Consider the following 14,098-nt stretch of genomic DNA (forward strand, 5'->3'; position numbering starts at 1 on the left):
TGACTATGCCAAAGACTTTGACTGTGTGGATCACAATAAACTGTGGAAAATTCTGAAAGAGATGGGAATAGCAGACCACCTGACCTGCCTCTTGAGGCACCTGTATGCAGGTCAGGAAGCAACGGTTAGAACTGGACATGGAACAACAGACTGGATCCAAATAGGAAAAGGAGTATGTCAAGGCTATATATTGTCACCCTGCTTATTAAACTTATATGCAGAGTACATCGTGAGAAATGCTGGGCTGGAGGAAGCACAAGCTGGAATCAAGATTGCCAAGAGAAATATCAATAACCTCAGATATGTAGATGACACCACCCTTATGGCAGAAAGTGAAGAGGAACTAAAAAACCTCTTGATGAAAGCGAAAGAGGAGAGTGAAAAAGTTGGATTAAAGCTCAACATTCAGAAAACTAAGATCATGGCATCTGATCCCATCACTTCATGGGAAATAGATGGGGAAACAGTGGAAACAGTGGCTGACTTTATATTTCTGGACTCCAAAATCACTGCAGATGGTGATTGCAGCCATGAAATTAAAAGACGCTTACTCCTTGGAAGGAAACTAGGTAGCATATTAAAAAGTAGAGACATTACTTTGTCAACAAAGGTCCATCTAGTTAAGGCTATGGTTTTTCCAGTGGTCATGTATGGATGTGAGAGTTGGACTATAAAGAAAGCTGAGTGCCGAAGAATTGATGATTTTGAACTGTGGTGTTGGAGAAGACTCTTGAGAGTCCCTTGGACTGCAAGGAGATCCAACCAGTCCATCTTAAAGGAAATCAGTCCTGAATATTCATTGGAAGGACTGAGGTTGAAGCTGAAACTCCAATACTTTGGCCACCTGATGCAAAGAGCTGATTCATTTGAACAGACCCTGAAGCTGGGAAATTTTGAGGGCAGGAGGAGAAGGGGATGACAGAGGATAAGATGGTTGGATGGCATCACTGACTCAATGGACATGGTTTTGGGTGGGCTCAGGAAATTGGTGATGGACAGGGAGGCCTGGCATGCTGCCGTTCATGGGGTTGCAAAGAGTCGGACACGACTGAGTGACTGAACTGAACTGAACTCTGCATATAAGTTAAATAACCAGGGTGACAATATACAGCCTTGACATACTCCTTTCCCAATTTTGAACTAGTTCATTGTTCCGTGTCCGGTTCTAACTGTTGCTTCTTGACTTGCATACAGATTTCTCAGGAGGCAGATCAGGTGGTGTGGTATTCCCATCTCTTTAAGAATTTTCTACAGTTTGTTGTGATCCACACAGTCAAAGGCTTTGGCATAGTCAAGAAGGCAGAAGTAGATGTTATTCTGGAACTCTCTTACTTTTTCTAGGATCCAACAGATATTGGCAATTTGATCTCTGGTACCTCTGTCTTTCCTAAATACAGCTTGAACATCTGCAAGTTCATGGTTTATATACTGTTGAAGCCTGGCTTGGAGAATTTTGAGCATTACTTTGCTAGTGTATGAAAACAGCAGAATAGGAAAAACAAGAGATCTCTTCAGGAAAATTAGAGATATCAAGGGAACATTTCATGCAAAGATAGGCTCGATAAAGGACAGAAATGGTATGGACCTAACAGAAGCAGAAGATATTAAGAAGAGGTGGCAAGAATACACAGAACTGTACAAAAAAGATCTTCACAACCAAGATAATCAGGACGGTGTGATCACTCACCTGGAGCCAGACATCTTGGAATGTGAAGTCAAGTGGGCCTTAGAGAGCATCACTACAAACAAAGCTAGTGGAGGTGATGGAATTCCAGTTGAGCTGTTTCAAATCCTGAAAGATGATGCTGTGAAAGTGTTGCACTCAATATGCCAGCAACTTTGGAAAACTCAGCAGTGGCCACAGGACTGGAAAAGGTCAGTCTTCATTCCAATCCCAAAGAAAGGCAATGCCAAAGAATGCTCAAACTACCACACAATTGCACTCATCTCACAGGCTAGTAAAGTCATGCTTAAAATTCTCCAAGCCAAGCTTCAGCAATATGGGAACCGTGAACTTCCAGATGTTCAAGCAGGTTTTAGAAAAGGCAGAGGAACCAGAGATCAAATTGCCAACATCCGCTGGATTATGGAGAAAGCAAGAGAGTTCCAGAAAAAACATTTATTTCTGCTTCATTGACTATGCCAAAGCTTTTGACTGTGTGGATCACAATAAACTGTGGAACATTCTGAAAGAGATGGGAATCCCAGACCACCTGACCTGCCTCTTGAGAAACCTGTATGCAGGTCAGGAAGCTACAGTTAGAACTGTACATGGAACAACAGACTGGTTCCAAATAGGAAAAGGAGTACGTCAAGGTTGTATACTATCACCCTGCTTATTTAACTTATATGCAGAGTACATCATGAGGAATGCTGGGCTGGAAGAAGCACAAGCTGGAATCAAGATTGCCAGGAGAAATATCAATAACCTCAGATATGCAGATGACACCACCCTTATGGCAGAAAGTGAAGAGGAACTCAAAAGCCTCATGAAAGTGAAAGAGGAGAGTGAAAAGGTTGGCTTGAAGCTCAACATTCAGAAAACAAAGATCATGGCATCTGGTCCCATCACTTCATGGGAAATAGATGGGGAAACAGTGGAAGCAGTGTCAGACTTTATTGTTTTGGGCTCCAAAATCACTGCAGATGCTGATTGCAGCCATGAAATTAAAAGACGCTTACTCCTTGGAAGGAAAGTTATGACCAAACTAGATAGCATATTAAAAAGCAGAGACATGACTTTGCCAACCAAGGTCCATCTAGTCAAGGCTATGGTTTTTCCCGTGGTCATGTATGGATGTGAGAGTTGGACTGTGAAGAAAGCTGATCGCCGAAGAATTGATGCTTTTGAACTGTGGTGCTGGAGAAGACTCTTGAGAGTCCCTTGGACTGCAAGGAGATCCAACCAGTCCATTCTAAAGGAGATCAATCCTGGGTGTTCATTGGAAGGACTGGTGCTAAAACTGAAACTGCAATCCTTTGGCCACCTCATGCGATCAGTTGACTCACTGGAAAAGACTCTGATGCTGGGAGGGATTGGGGGCGGGAGGAGACGGGGACGACAGAGAATGAGATGGCTGGATGGCATCGCTGACTCGATGGACATGAGTTTGAGTGAACTCCAGGAGTTGGTGATGGACAGGGAGGCCTGGCATGCTGTGTTTCATGGGGTCGCAAAGAGTCGGACACGACTGAGCAACTGAACTGAACTGAACTTGCTGGTGTATGAGATGAAGGCAATTGTGCAGTAGTTTGAGCATTCTTTGGCATTGCCTTTCTTTGGAATTGGAATGAAAATTGACCTTTTCCAGTCCTGTGGCCACTGCTGAGTTTTCCAAATTTACTCGCATGTTGAGTCCAGCACTTTCACAGCATCATCTTTTACGGTTTGTAATAACTCAGCTGGAATTCCATGACCTTCACTAGCTTTGTTTGTTGTGATGCTTCCTATGGTCCACTTGACTTCACATTCCAGGATGTCTGGCTCTAGGTGAGTGATCACACCATCATGATTATCTGGGTCATGAAGATCTTTTTTGTACAGTTCTGTGTATTCTTGCCACCTGTTGTAAATATCTTCTGCTTCTGTTAGGTCCATACCATTTCTGTCCTTTATCGAGCCCATCTTTGCATGAAACGTTCCCTTGGTATCTCTAATTTCCTTGAAGAGATCTCTAGTCTTTCCCATTCTATTGTTTTCCTATACTTCTTTGCATCGATCACTGAGGAAGGCTTTCTTATCTCTACTTGCTATTCTTTGGAACTCTGCATTCAAATGGGTATACCTTTCCTTTTCTCCTTTGCCTTTCTCTTTTCTTCTTTTCTCAGCTATTTGTAAGGCCTCCTCAGACAATCATTTTGCCTTTTTGCATTTTTTTTTCTTGGAACGGTCTTGATCCCTGCCTCCTGTAACCTCTATCCAGAGTTCATCAGGCACTCTATCAATCAGATCTAGTCCCTTCAATCTATTTCTCACTTCCACTGTATAATCATAAGGGATTTGGTTTAGGTCATATCTGAATGGTCTAGTGGTTTTCCCTACTTTCTTCAATTTAAGTCTGAATCTGGCAATAAGGAGTTCATGATCTGAGCCACAGTCAGCTCCTGGTCTTGTTTTTGTTGACTGTATAGAGCTTGTCCATCTTTGGCTGCAAAGAGTGTAATCAATCTGATTTCGGTGTCGACCATCTGGTGATGACCATGTGTAGAGTCTTCTCTTGTGTTGTTGGAAGAGGGTGTTTGCTATGACCAGTGCAGTCTCTTGGCAAACTTTATTAGCCTTTGCCCTGCTTCATTTTGTACTGGAAGGCCTAATTTGCCTGTTACTCTAAGCACCCACTTAGAGGGCATTTAAATGAGTTAAGGTTTTAGTCTGTTAAGGATTATATTAGCTTTCAGAGCTTTCCCCAGAGAGCTCTTTCCCCAGAGCCTGGCCACAGTTAAGTGCTAAATAAATTCAGCTATGACATTATTATTACTAAAAAACAGACAGACGCATGGCCTCGGGTCTGCCTCGACTTATACCATTATAACTTTCTCCAAAGGCTGAGGAACTAGTTGATTTCTTACACCCCAAGCATCATTGTTAACCTTGAGCCAGAGTCAGCATTTTAAAAACCTGGAATGGACAGACCTTCCTGATAGTCCAGAGGCTAAGACTCTGCACTCTCAGTGAAGGGGGCCAGGATTTGATCCCTGGTCAGGGAACTAGATCCCACATGTCTAACTAAAGATCCCAAGTTCTGCAACTAAGACCCAGTGTAGTCAAATAAAATAAAAATGTTTAAAGTGGAAAGGAAACTATCAACTTTGTGTGGACTTTTGAGGCAACCATGTCTTCCTCCTGCTCACAAATTCCCGTTAGAGGGAATGCGGTCCCCTTCTGACAAAGGACGTCAGGGTCTCTCTGAAGCTCAGGCTGCATTTGTGTGGAAAGGTGCCGCCCTCACGCGGTGCTCCTCAGGCCCTCATCGCCGCTGCAGTGGACCCGAGGGCTGTGCGGCTCTGAGTCGTGAGCTCCGTCCTTCCTGCCTTCCCTGTCTCCTTCCTTCCTCCTGTCTGTCTGTCTTCTACCTTTGCTTTGTCTTTGCTCTCTGTGTAGGCCTGTACCAGGGTCACAGGACAAACATCCCCCATAGCAACTGTTGCCATAAGCTGCCTAATCAAACTTGTCCAGTTCCCTGACCCCATATTAGGCAAAGCACCCACTCTAGTTCCCACCCTACAGCATCCTACCCAAACATCTAATGCCACACTTCCGAAGGAATTTTCTGTCTCAAAGCTATAAAAATTGGTTACTAGCCCTCAAAAGGCTTTAGCTCTCCCCTGAGCCAACCTGCACTTCTAACAGCATCTCCTGCTCTAATAAACTCTATTCTCTCATTCCTCCTCCGTCTGAGAGTACTTCTCCAACCCGCTCACAGAGCACAACACTTTCCGTGATTATTCTGTAGAGGAGGAAGAATAACTTTCTTTCTGTGCTAAATTCTTGCCTGAGATGCCCCTGTAATAAAAGATAGGTTAACAGGACAAAAAGAGAAACAATTTTTATTCCTTATGTATGTATGAGAGCACCACAAAGATATGAGACTAGAAAGAAATTCATCAGGGCTTCAAGGGGGGAAGGTGAGAAGATTAAATGTTTCATAAACAAAAGTGCCCTGCCATGCAAGGAAGTCTGTCAAGCAAAAAGTTCTCTCTGGCAATAGCTCTCTTTGCGGTACGGACTCTCTTTCTAATGTAAATTTCCCTTCTGAAAGGGTAACTTTTATTGTGTTTTTAGAGCTTCTCCTTGGGCTTCCCTGGTGGCTCAGCTGGTAAAAAATATGCCTGCAATGCGGGAGACCTGGATTTGATCCCTGGGTTGGGAAGATCCCCTGGAGAAGGAAACAGTTACCCACTCCAATATTGTGGCCAGGAGAACTCTATGGACTGCACAGTCCATGGGGTGGCAAAGAGTTGGAAACTGTGTCTTCAGTTTCTCAAAATAAGCAGTTCAAAATAACCTTATGCCTCCAAAGAGGAATATTTGGGGTAGCATAATCTCCCTTCAATTCTCATCTTTTAAACAAGCTAACAGAAAAGACCCTGGGGTAGGTACCAGCACCTCTCAGACTGCTCAGAGCATCAGAGGCCAACAGCAGCTCATTTGTGTGTGAACAGTTCTTTCTGTGGAGGCGACAGAATTACAGCTGAGTTATTTAAGATCCTGAAAGATGATGCTGTTAAAATGCCGCACTCCATATTTCAGCAAATTTGGAAACCTCAGTGCTGGCCACAAGGACTGGAAAAGGTCAGTGTTCATTCCAATCCCAAAGAAAGGCAATGCCAAAGAATGTTCACACTACTGTATACTTTTGCTCATTTCACATGTTAGCAAGACAATGCTCAAAATCCTCAAGCTAAGCTTCAGCAGTACATGAACCGAGAATTTCCAGATGTATAAGTTGGGTTTAGAAAAGGCAGAGGAACCAGAGATCAATTGCCAACATCCTTTGGATAATAGAAAAAGCAAGGGAATTCCAGAAAAACATCTATTTTTGTTTCATTGACTATGCTAAAGCCTTTGACTGTGTGGATCACAACAAACTGGAAAATTCTTAAAGAAAGGGGAATACTACTAGACCACTTTACCTGTCTTCTGAAAAACCTGAATGTGGATCAAGAAGCAACAGTTAGAACTTTTCATGGAACAACCGTCTGGTTCAAAATTAAGAAAGGAATAAAAAGTTGTATATTGTCACCCTGCTTATTTAACTTATATGCAGGATACATCATGCAAAACACTGGGCTGGATGAATCACAAGGTGGAATCAAGGTTGCTGGAAGAAATATCAACAACCTCAAAAGTGCAGATATACCTCTCTAATGGCAGAAAGTGAAGAGGAACTAAAGAGTCTCCTGATAAAAGTGAAAGAGGAGAGTGAAAAAGCTGCCTTGAAACTCAACATTCAAAAAACTAAGATCATGGCATATGGCCCCATCACTTTATGGCAAATAGAAGAGGAAAGAGTGAAACAGTGACAGATTTTACTTTCCTTGGGCTCCAGAATCACTGGGAACAGTGACGACAGCCGTGAAATTGGAAGATGCTTGCTTCTTGGAAGGAAAGCTATGACAAATGTAGACAGCATATTAAAAAGCAGAGATATCAATTTGCCAACAAACATCCGTCTAGTCAAAGCTATGGTTTTTCCAGTAGTCATGTACAGATGTAAGAGTTGGACTAAAAAGAAGTCTGGGTGCCAAAGAATTGATGCTTTCAAACCGTGGTGCTGGAGAACTCTTGAGAGTCCCTTGGACTGCAAGGAGATCCAACCAGTCAATCTTAAAGGAAATTAGTTCTGAATATTCATTCGAAAGATGATGCTGAGGCCAAAGCTCCAAAACTTGGGCCACCTGATGCAAAGAGCCGACTCATTGGAAAAGACCCTGATGCTGGGGAAGATTGAAGGCAAAAGGAGACAGCAGAGGATAAAATGGTTAGATAACATCACTGATTTAGTGGACATGAATTTGAACAAACTGGGGGAGATAGTGGAGGCCAGAGAGGCCTGGCATGCTGCAGTCCATGGGGTCACAAAGAGTCTAACACAACTTTGCAACTGAACCACAATATTATAATGAGCATATAATAAAATAATCCTATCTTGTGTCTCCTGCATTGGCAGGTGGATTCTTTATCACTGCACCTACAATAGGCTCATGCATGGTTTCTTAGAAGAATGCCATGATAAATGATAGAAATAAAAATTTTCCAAAAATGTGTATATATTATTTTCATTAGGAAAATAGCAGGTAGGTGAATATAAAAATTGTCAGCAAAGTAATGCCTCTGCTTTTTAATATGCAATCTAGGTTGGTCATAGCTTTTCTTCCAAGGAGCAACCATCTTTTAATTTCATGGCTGTAGTCATCATCTGCAGTGATTTTGGAGCCCAAGAAAATAAAGTCTGTCACTGTTTCCATTGTTTCCCCATCTATTTGCCATGAAGTGATGGGACTGCAAAGAGATCAAACCAGTCAATCCTAAAGGAAATCAACCCTGAATATTCACTGGAAGGACTGATGCTGAAGCTGAAACTCCAATACTTTGGCACCTGATGCAAAGAACTGACTCATTGGAAAAGACCCTGATTCTGGGAAAGATTGAGGGCAGGAGGAGAAGGGGACGACAGAGGATGAAATGGTTGGATGGCATCACTGACTCAATGGACATGGGTTTGGGTGGACTCAGGGAGTTGGTGATGGACAGGGAAGCCTGGCGTGCTGCAGCCCATGGAGTTACAAAGACTCAGACACGACGAGTGACTGAACTGAACTTAACTGAATGTAAAAATGTGAGTCTAAGTATGCCTGGTAGGCATAGAAAGGGACTGGAGGTATGTCTATCACAGTGGAATTATGCCCCCCATGGAGTGGGGAGGGTATTGGAAGAGTGGGAAAGAGGAGTTAATTTTATTTATCTTATAGCTCAATTAAAACAATTATAAGGCATTTATGGATGAATTTACTGTTTGTGGGTTTCTATATTTCAAAAATAGAAACCTTAAGAATTCTTGATGAACACACTTAGTAGAGATGCTTGATTACTATATCCTGACATTTCTGTTAATTTCAGGGGTTCTGATGAATTGAAAACAATGTACACCAGTACTGGATCTTTGGGCCTTATTTTTATCATGAAAGATGTTTTCCTGTCTCTTAAATTTGACCATTAGTTTCATTTCTTGAAAGAAAAATAATTTACCTTTCACAGCTTTCCAATTTCAGGCAAGAATGTTGGCTGGAGATAAATACGTAAGGGAATACATGAAGAATAGGTGTTCCTGGTTGACATCTAATTGCTGCAAGGAGTAGGAAAATGAAAATGTCTCTAAGGAATCTCTTCTTTCTTTCCCCGACCGACCTGTCTCACATCAGCCGAAATGGAACAATTTGTTGGTTTTCTTTCTTAACTGAACCAGAGAGACGTTTTAATGACTCTTTGTTGGTGAGCTCATGGCACTCCCAATATATTTCCCCTATCAGCCAATTTTGTCTTCATTGTTCATAGAACTGTTGCTCTGTCTTTTGAGAAATGAAAAAACTGTTGTGGTTAAATAATAAAGAGATAATGCTGGGTGACAAATACCTATAGAAGCAAGAACCAAAAAGATTTAGTATTATGCAGTGAATGGTGAGGCCTCCCAGTGGTAGAGAATCCACCCGCCAGTGCAGGAGACACAGGAGATGTGGGTTCAATCCCTGGGTCAGGAAGATCCCCTGGAGAAGGAAATGGCAACCCATTCCAGTATTTTTGCCTGAATGATCCCATGGACACAGGAGCCTAGTGGGTCTATGGGGTTGCAAAGAGTTGGACATGATTTAGCTACTGAGCACACACACACACACACACACACACACACACACACACACACACACGGAGAGTTGTGACCATAATCATGTTTTCTGTTTGAAAAAAAGGAAACTGGTAGCAGGAGCCCTGAAGCAAATCGCCCTATATCTTTTTTTGAACCAATTGCCTGGTTCCTAACTCTTAGATCATGACAGGAAGAGGCCAGGGATGGCCCTGAGCCTGAAGATGCAGGGTAGGTGAGGTGATGCCTTCTGTTGAGTTGCTCCCAGCCCCTCCAAGCGAAACCTGAGATAAGGATTTGAATACAGCAGCCAGGGATCAGGCAGGTAAGATGGGAAGGGAGGAAGACAATCCGAGGGGCATTATTTGATGGGGTTGCTTCTCCACCCAGTAGCGGGAGCTTAGTTCTGCTGGGAACATCTGGGAGGCTGTGGAAAACACGCCTCAGAATTGGCAAGTATACTGAAAGGCAAGTATACTGGGACATCTGTCCTCCAAATCTCATTTCCTTTTGGCTGAGAGCTGCTCTTGATTACATCTCCAGCACCTCCAGACTGAAGTGTGGGTGGACTGAGCATGCCAGAGGGAGCCTGGAGTGTGTCCTAGAGGTTTCAAGAGCATGAATGGAAAGGTGAGGGCCAAGGAGATACAAGCAAGGCATGGAGAGAATCTTTCACAGATTGAATGCATGTGGGCAGATCTGTGATGCCGTCTTGTGATTCCCAAAGTTGGGTTAGCCTATCTTTCTAGTAACATTAAAATAGATCTCAGGGAACAGGGTTAAAAGGGAACATGAGATAAGGAGACAGCAGAGGGATGAAAAAGAGGTAAAGAAATGTGAGAGGAGGGAAAAAAAAACAATTGAAGATGGAGGAAGTCCCAAGTGGCAGACGGTGTGGCTAGTGTCTCTGTACAGTAGGCCAGTTGGACTGTCAACATTTGCAGTCAGCTGGGGATGGTGAAGGACAGGGAAGCCTAGCATGCTACAGTCCATGGAGTCGCAAAGAGTCAGACATAACTGAGCGCTAAATAATAACAACATGATAACAAAACAGGTATAGCTGATAAAGGAAGAGTGAAGACAATTCTTCTACCCTTTAATAAGAACTACATTCATTTCAGTTCAGTTCAGTCACTCAGTCGTGTCCGACTCTTCACGACCCCATGAATCCCAGCATGCCAGGCCTCTCTGTCCATCACCAACTCCCGGAGTTCACCCAAACTCATGCCCATCAAGTTGGTGATGCCATCCAGCCATCCCATTCTCTGTTGTTCCCTTCTCCTCCTGCCCCCAATCCCTCCCAGCATCAGAGTCTTTTCCAGTGAGTCAACTCTTCCCATGAGGTGGCCACAGTATTGGAATTTCAGCCTTGGCATCAGTCCTTCCAGTGAAGATCTAGGACTGATTTCCTTTAGGATGGACTGGTTGGATCTCCTTGCAGTCCAAGGGACTCTCAAGAGTCTTCTCCAACACCACACTTCAAAAGTATCGATTCTTCAGCGCTCAGCTTTCTTCACAGTCCAACTCTCACATCCATACATGACCACTGCAAAAACCATAGCCTTGACTAGGCAGACCTTTGTTGGCAAAGTAATGCCTCTGCTTTTTAATATGTTGTATAGATTGGTTATAACTTTCCTTCTAAAGAGTAAGCGTCTTTTAATTTCATGGCTGCAATCACCATCTGCAGTGATTTTGGAGCCCCCCCAAAATAAAGTCTGTCACTGTTTCCACTGTTTCCCCAGCTATTTCCCATGACGTGATGGGACCAGATGCCATGATTTTAGTTTTCTGAATGTTGAACTTTAAGCCAACTTTTTCACCCTCCTCTTTCACTTTCATCAAGAGGCTCTTTAGTTCTTCTTTGCTTTCTGCCATAAGGGTGGTGTCATCTGCATATCTGAGGTTATTGATATTTCTCCAAGCAATCCTGATTTCAGCTCGTGCTTCTTCCAGCCCAGCGTTCCTCATGATGTACTCTGCATATAAGTTAAATAAGCAGGGTGACAATACAAAACCTTGACGTACTTGTTTTCCTATTTGGAACCAGTCTGTTGTTCCATGTCCAGTTAGAACTGTTGCTTCCTGACCTGCATACAGGTTTCTCAAGAGGCAGGTCAGGTGGTCTGGGATTCCCATCTCTTTCAGAATGTTCCACAGTTTATTGTGATCCACGTAGTCAAAGGCTTTGGCATAGTCAATAAAGCAGAAATAGATGTTTTTCTGGAACTCTCTTTTTCCATGATCCAGCGGATGTTGGCAATTTGATCTCTGGTTCCTCTGCCTTTTCTAAAACCAGCTTGAACATCTGGAAGTTCATGGTTCACGTATTGCTGAAGCCTGGCTTGGAGAATTTTGAGCATGACTTTACTAGCATGTGCTGCTGCTGCTGTTGCTAAGTCACTTCAGCCATGTCCAACTCTGTGCGACCCCATAGATGGCAGCCCACCAGGTTCCCCCGTCCCTGGGATTCTCCAGGCAAGAACACTGGAGTGGGTTGCCATTTCCTTCTCCAACGCATACAAGTGAAAAGTGAAAGTGAAGTCGCTAAGTTGTGTCCAACTTTTAGCGCCCCCATGGACTGCAGCCTACCAGGCTCCTCTGTCCATGGGATTTTCCAGGCAAGAGTACTGGAGTGGGGTGCCATTAGTGTGTGAAATGAGTGCAATTGTGCAGTAGTTTGAGCATTCTTTGGCATTGCCTTTCTTTGGGATTGGAATGAAAACTGACCTTTTCCAGTCCTGTGGCCACTGCTGAGTTTCCAAATTTGCTGGCATATTGAGTGCAGCACTTTCACAGCATCATCTTTCAGGATTTGAAACAGCTCAACTGGAATTCCATCACCTCCACTAGCTTTGTTTGTAGTGATGCTTTCTAAGGACCACTTGACTTCGCATTCCAGGATGTCTGGCTCTAGGTGAGTGATCACACCATGATTATCTGGGTAATGAAGATCTTTTTTGTACAGTTTTTCTGTGTTTTCTTGCCACCTCTTCTTAATATCTTCTGCTTCTCTTAGGTCCCTACCATTTCTGTCCTTTATCGAGCCCATCTTTGCATGAAATGTTCCCTTGGAATCTCTAATTTTCTTGAAGAGATCTCTAGTCTTTCCTGTTCTGTTGTTTTCCTCTATTTCTTTGCATTGATTGCTGAGGAAGTCTTTCTTATCTCTCCTTGCAATTCTTTGGGACTCTGCATTCAGATGCTTATATCTTTTCTTTTCTCCTTTGCTTTTCACTTCTCTTCTTTTCACAGCTATTTGTAAGGCCTCCTCAGACAGCCATTTTGCTTTTTTGTATTTCTTTTTCTTGGGGATGGTCTTGATCCATGTCACCTATACAATGTCAGGAACCTCCATCCAGGGTTCATCAGGCACTCTATCAGATCTAGTCCCTTAAATCTATTTCTCACTTCCACTGTATATCATAAGGGATTTGATTTAGGTCATATCTGAATGGTCTAGTGGTTTTCCCTACTTTCTTCAATTTCAGTCTGAATTTGGCAATAAGGAGTTCATGATCTGAGCCACAGTCAGCTCCTGGTCTTGTTTTTGCTAACTGTATAGAGTTTCCCCATCTTTGGCTGCAAGGAATATAATCAATCTGATTTCGGTGTTGACCATCTGGTGATGTCCATGTGTAGAGTCTTCTCTTGTGTTGTTGGAAGAGGGTTTTTGCTATTACTGTCACTTAAAAAGCACCAGGGACGGCGGAGCCTGGTCGGCTGCCATCTATGGGGTCGCACGGAGTCGGACACGACTGAAGCGACTCTGCAGCAGCAGCAGCAAAAAGCACCAGGGCTCATGTTGGTTGTTTCGCACAGGTAAATTGTCTTTTTCACGTCCTGTAAAATTTTATTATCCTTTTCTTAAGCCACATGGTATAGGTAGTTCCCCTACCAGGGACTGAAACTGGGCCCTTGGCAGTGAAATTGCAGTGTCTTAACCACTGGACGCTCAGGGAATTCCAGGATTGCCCTGTCTTATAGTTGAGAACACTGAGGCACAGAGAAGTTAAGTGATTTATAAGTCACCATTTGCATCTGAACTAGCTCCAAAGTGTGTGTTCTTTCCCTTCCAGAGTGGTACACACTGCATATCATTAAGAAGATGACTTCTGTTTGGCAAAAGCTGAATTTGGAATCAGGTTGAGCACATTGGCTCAAGCGCACCATCCCTTGACATTTAAGTCTTCAGCTTTCACACAAGGACTTAACTACTATATATAAAATAAATAATTGATAAAGACCTATTGTATAGCACAGGGAGCTCTACTCAATACTCTGTAGTAACCTATATGGGAAAATGATCTTCCCATTTTAAAATTAATGTGGATGTTAATTTAAATATTAAAAAGATATCCACTCTTTTTAAGTTTCGTTTCCTGTATAGGTTACTATAGAGTATTAAGCAGATCTCCCTGTGCTGTATGTTATATATATAAAGTATGTTACACACACATATATATATAATTGATTCACTTTGCTGTTTCATATATATATATATGTATATAATTGATTCACACCTGAACTAACACAACATTATAAATCAACTTTGTTGCTCAGCCACTCAGTCGTGTCTGACTCTTTGTGACCCCATGGACTGTAGAATGCCAGGCGTCCCTGTCCATCACCAACTCCAGAAGCTTGCTCAAACTCATGTCCCTCAAGTCGGTGATGCCATCCAATCATCTCGTCCTCTATCGTCTCCTTCTCCTCCTGCCCTCAATCTTTCCCAGCAT

The sequence above is a fragment of the Moschus berezovskii genome, chromosome 15 (genome assembly GCF_049115385.1).
Source record: "Moschus berezovskii isolate FMDL1 chromosome 15, NW_MosBer_1.0, whole genome shotgun sequence".
NCBI classification, from domain to species: Eukaryota; Metazoa; Chordata; class Mammalia; order Artiodactyla; family Moschidae; genus Moschus; species Moschus berezovskii.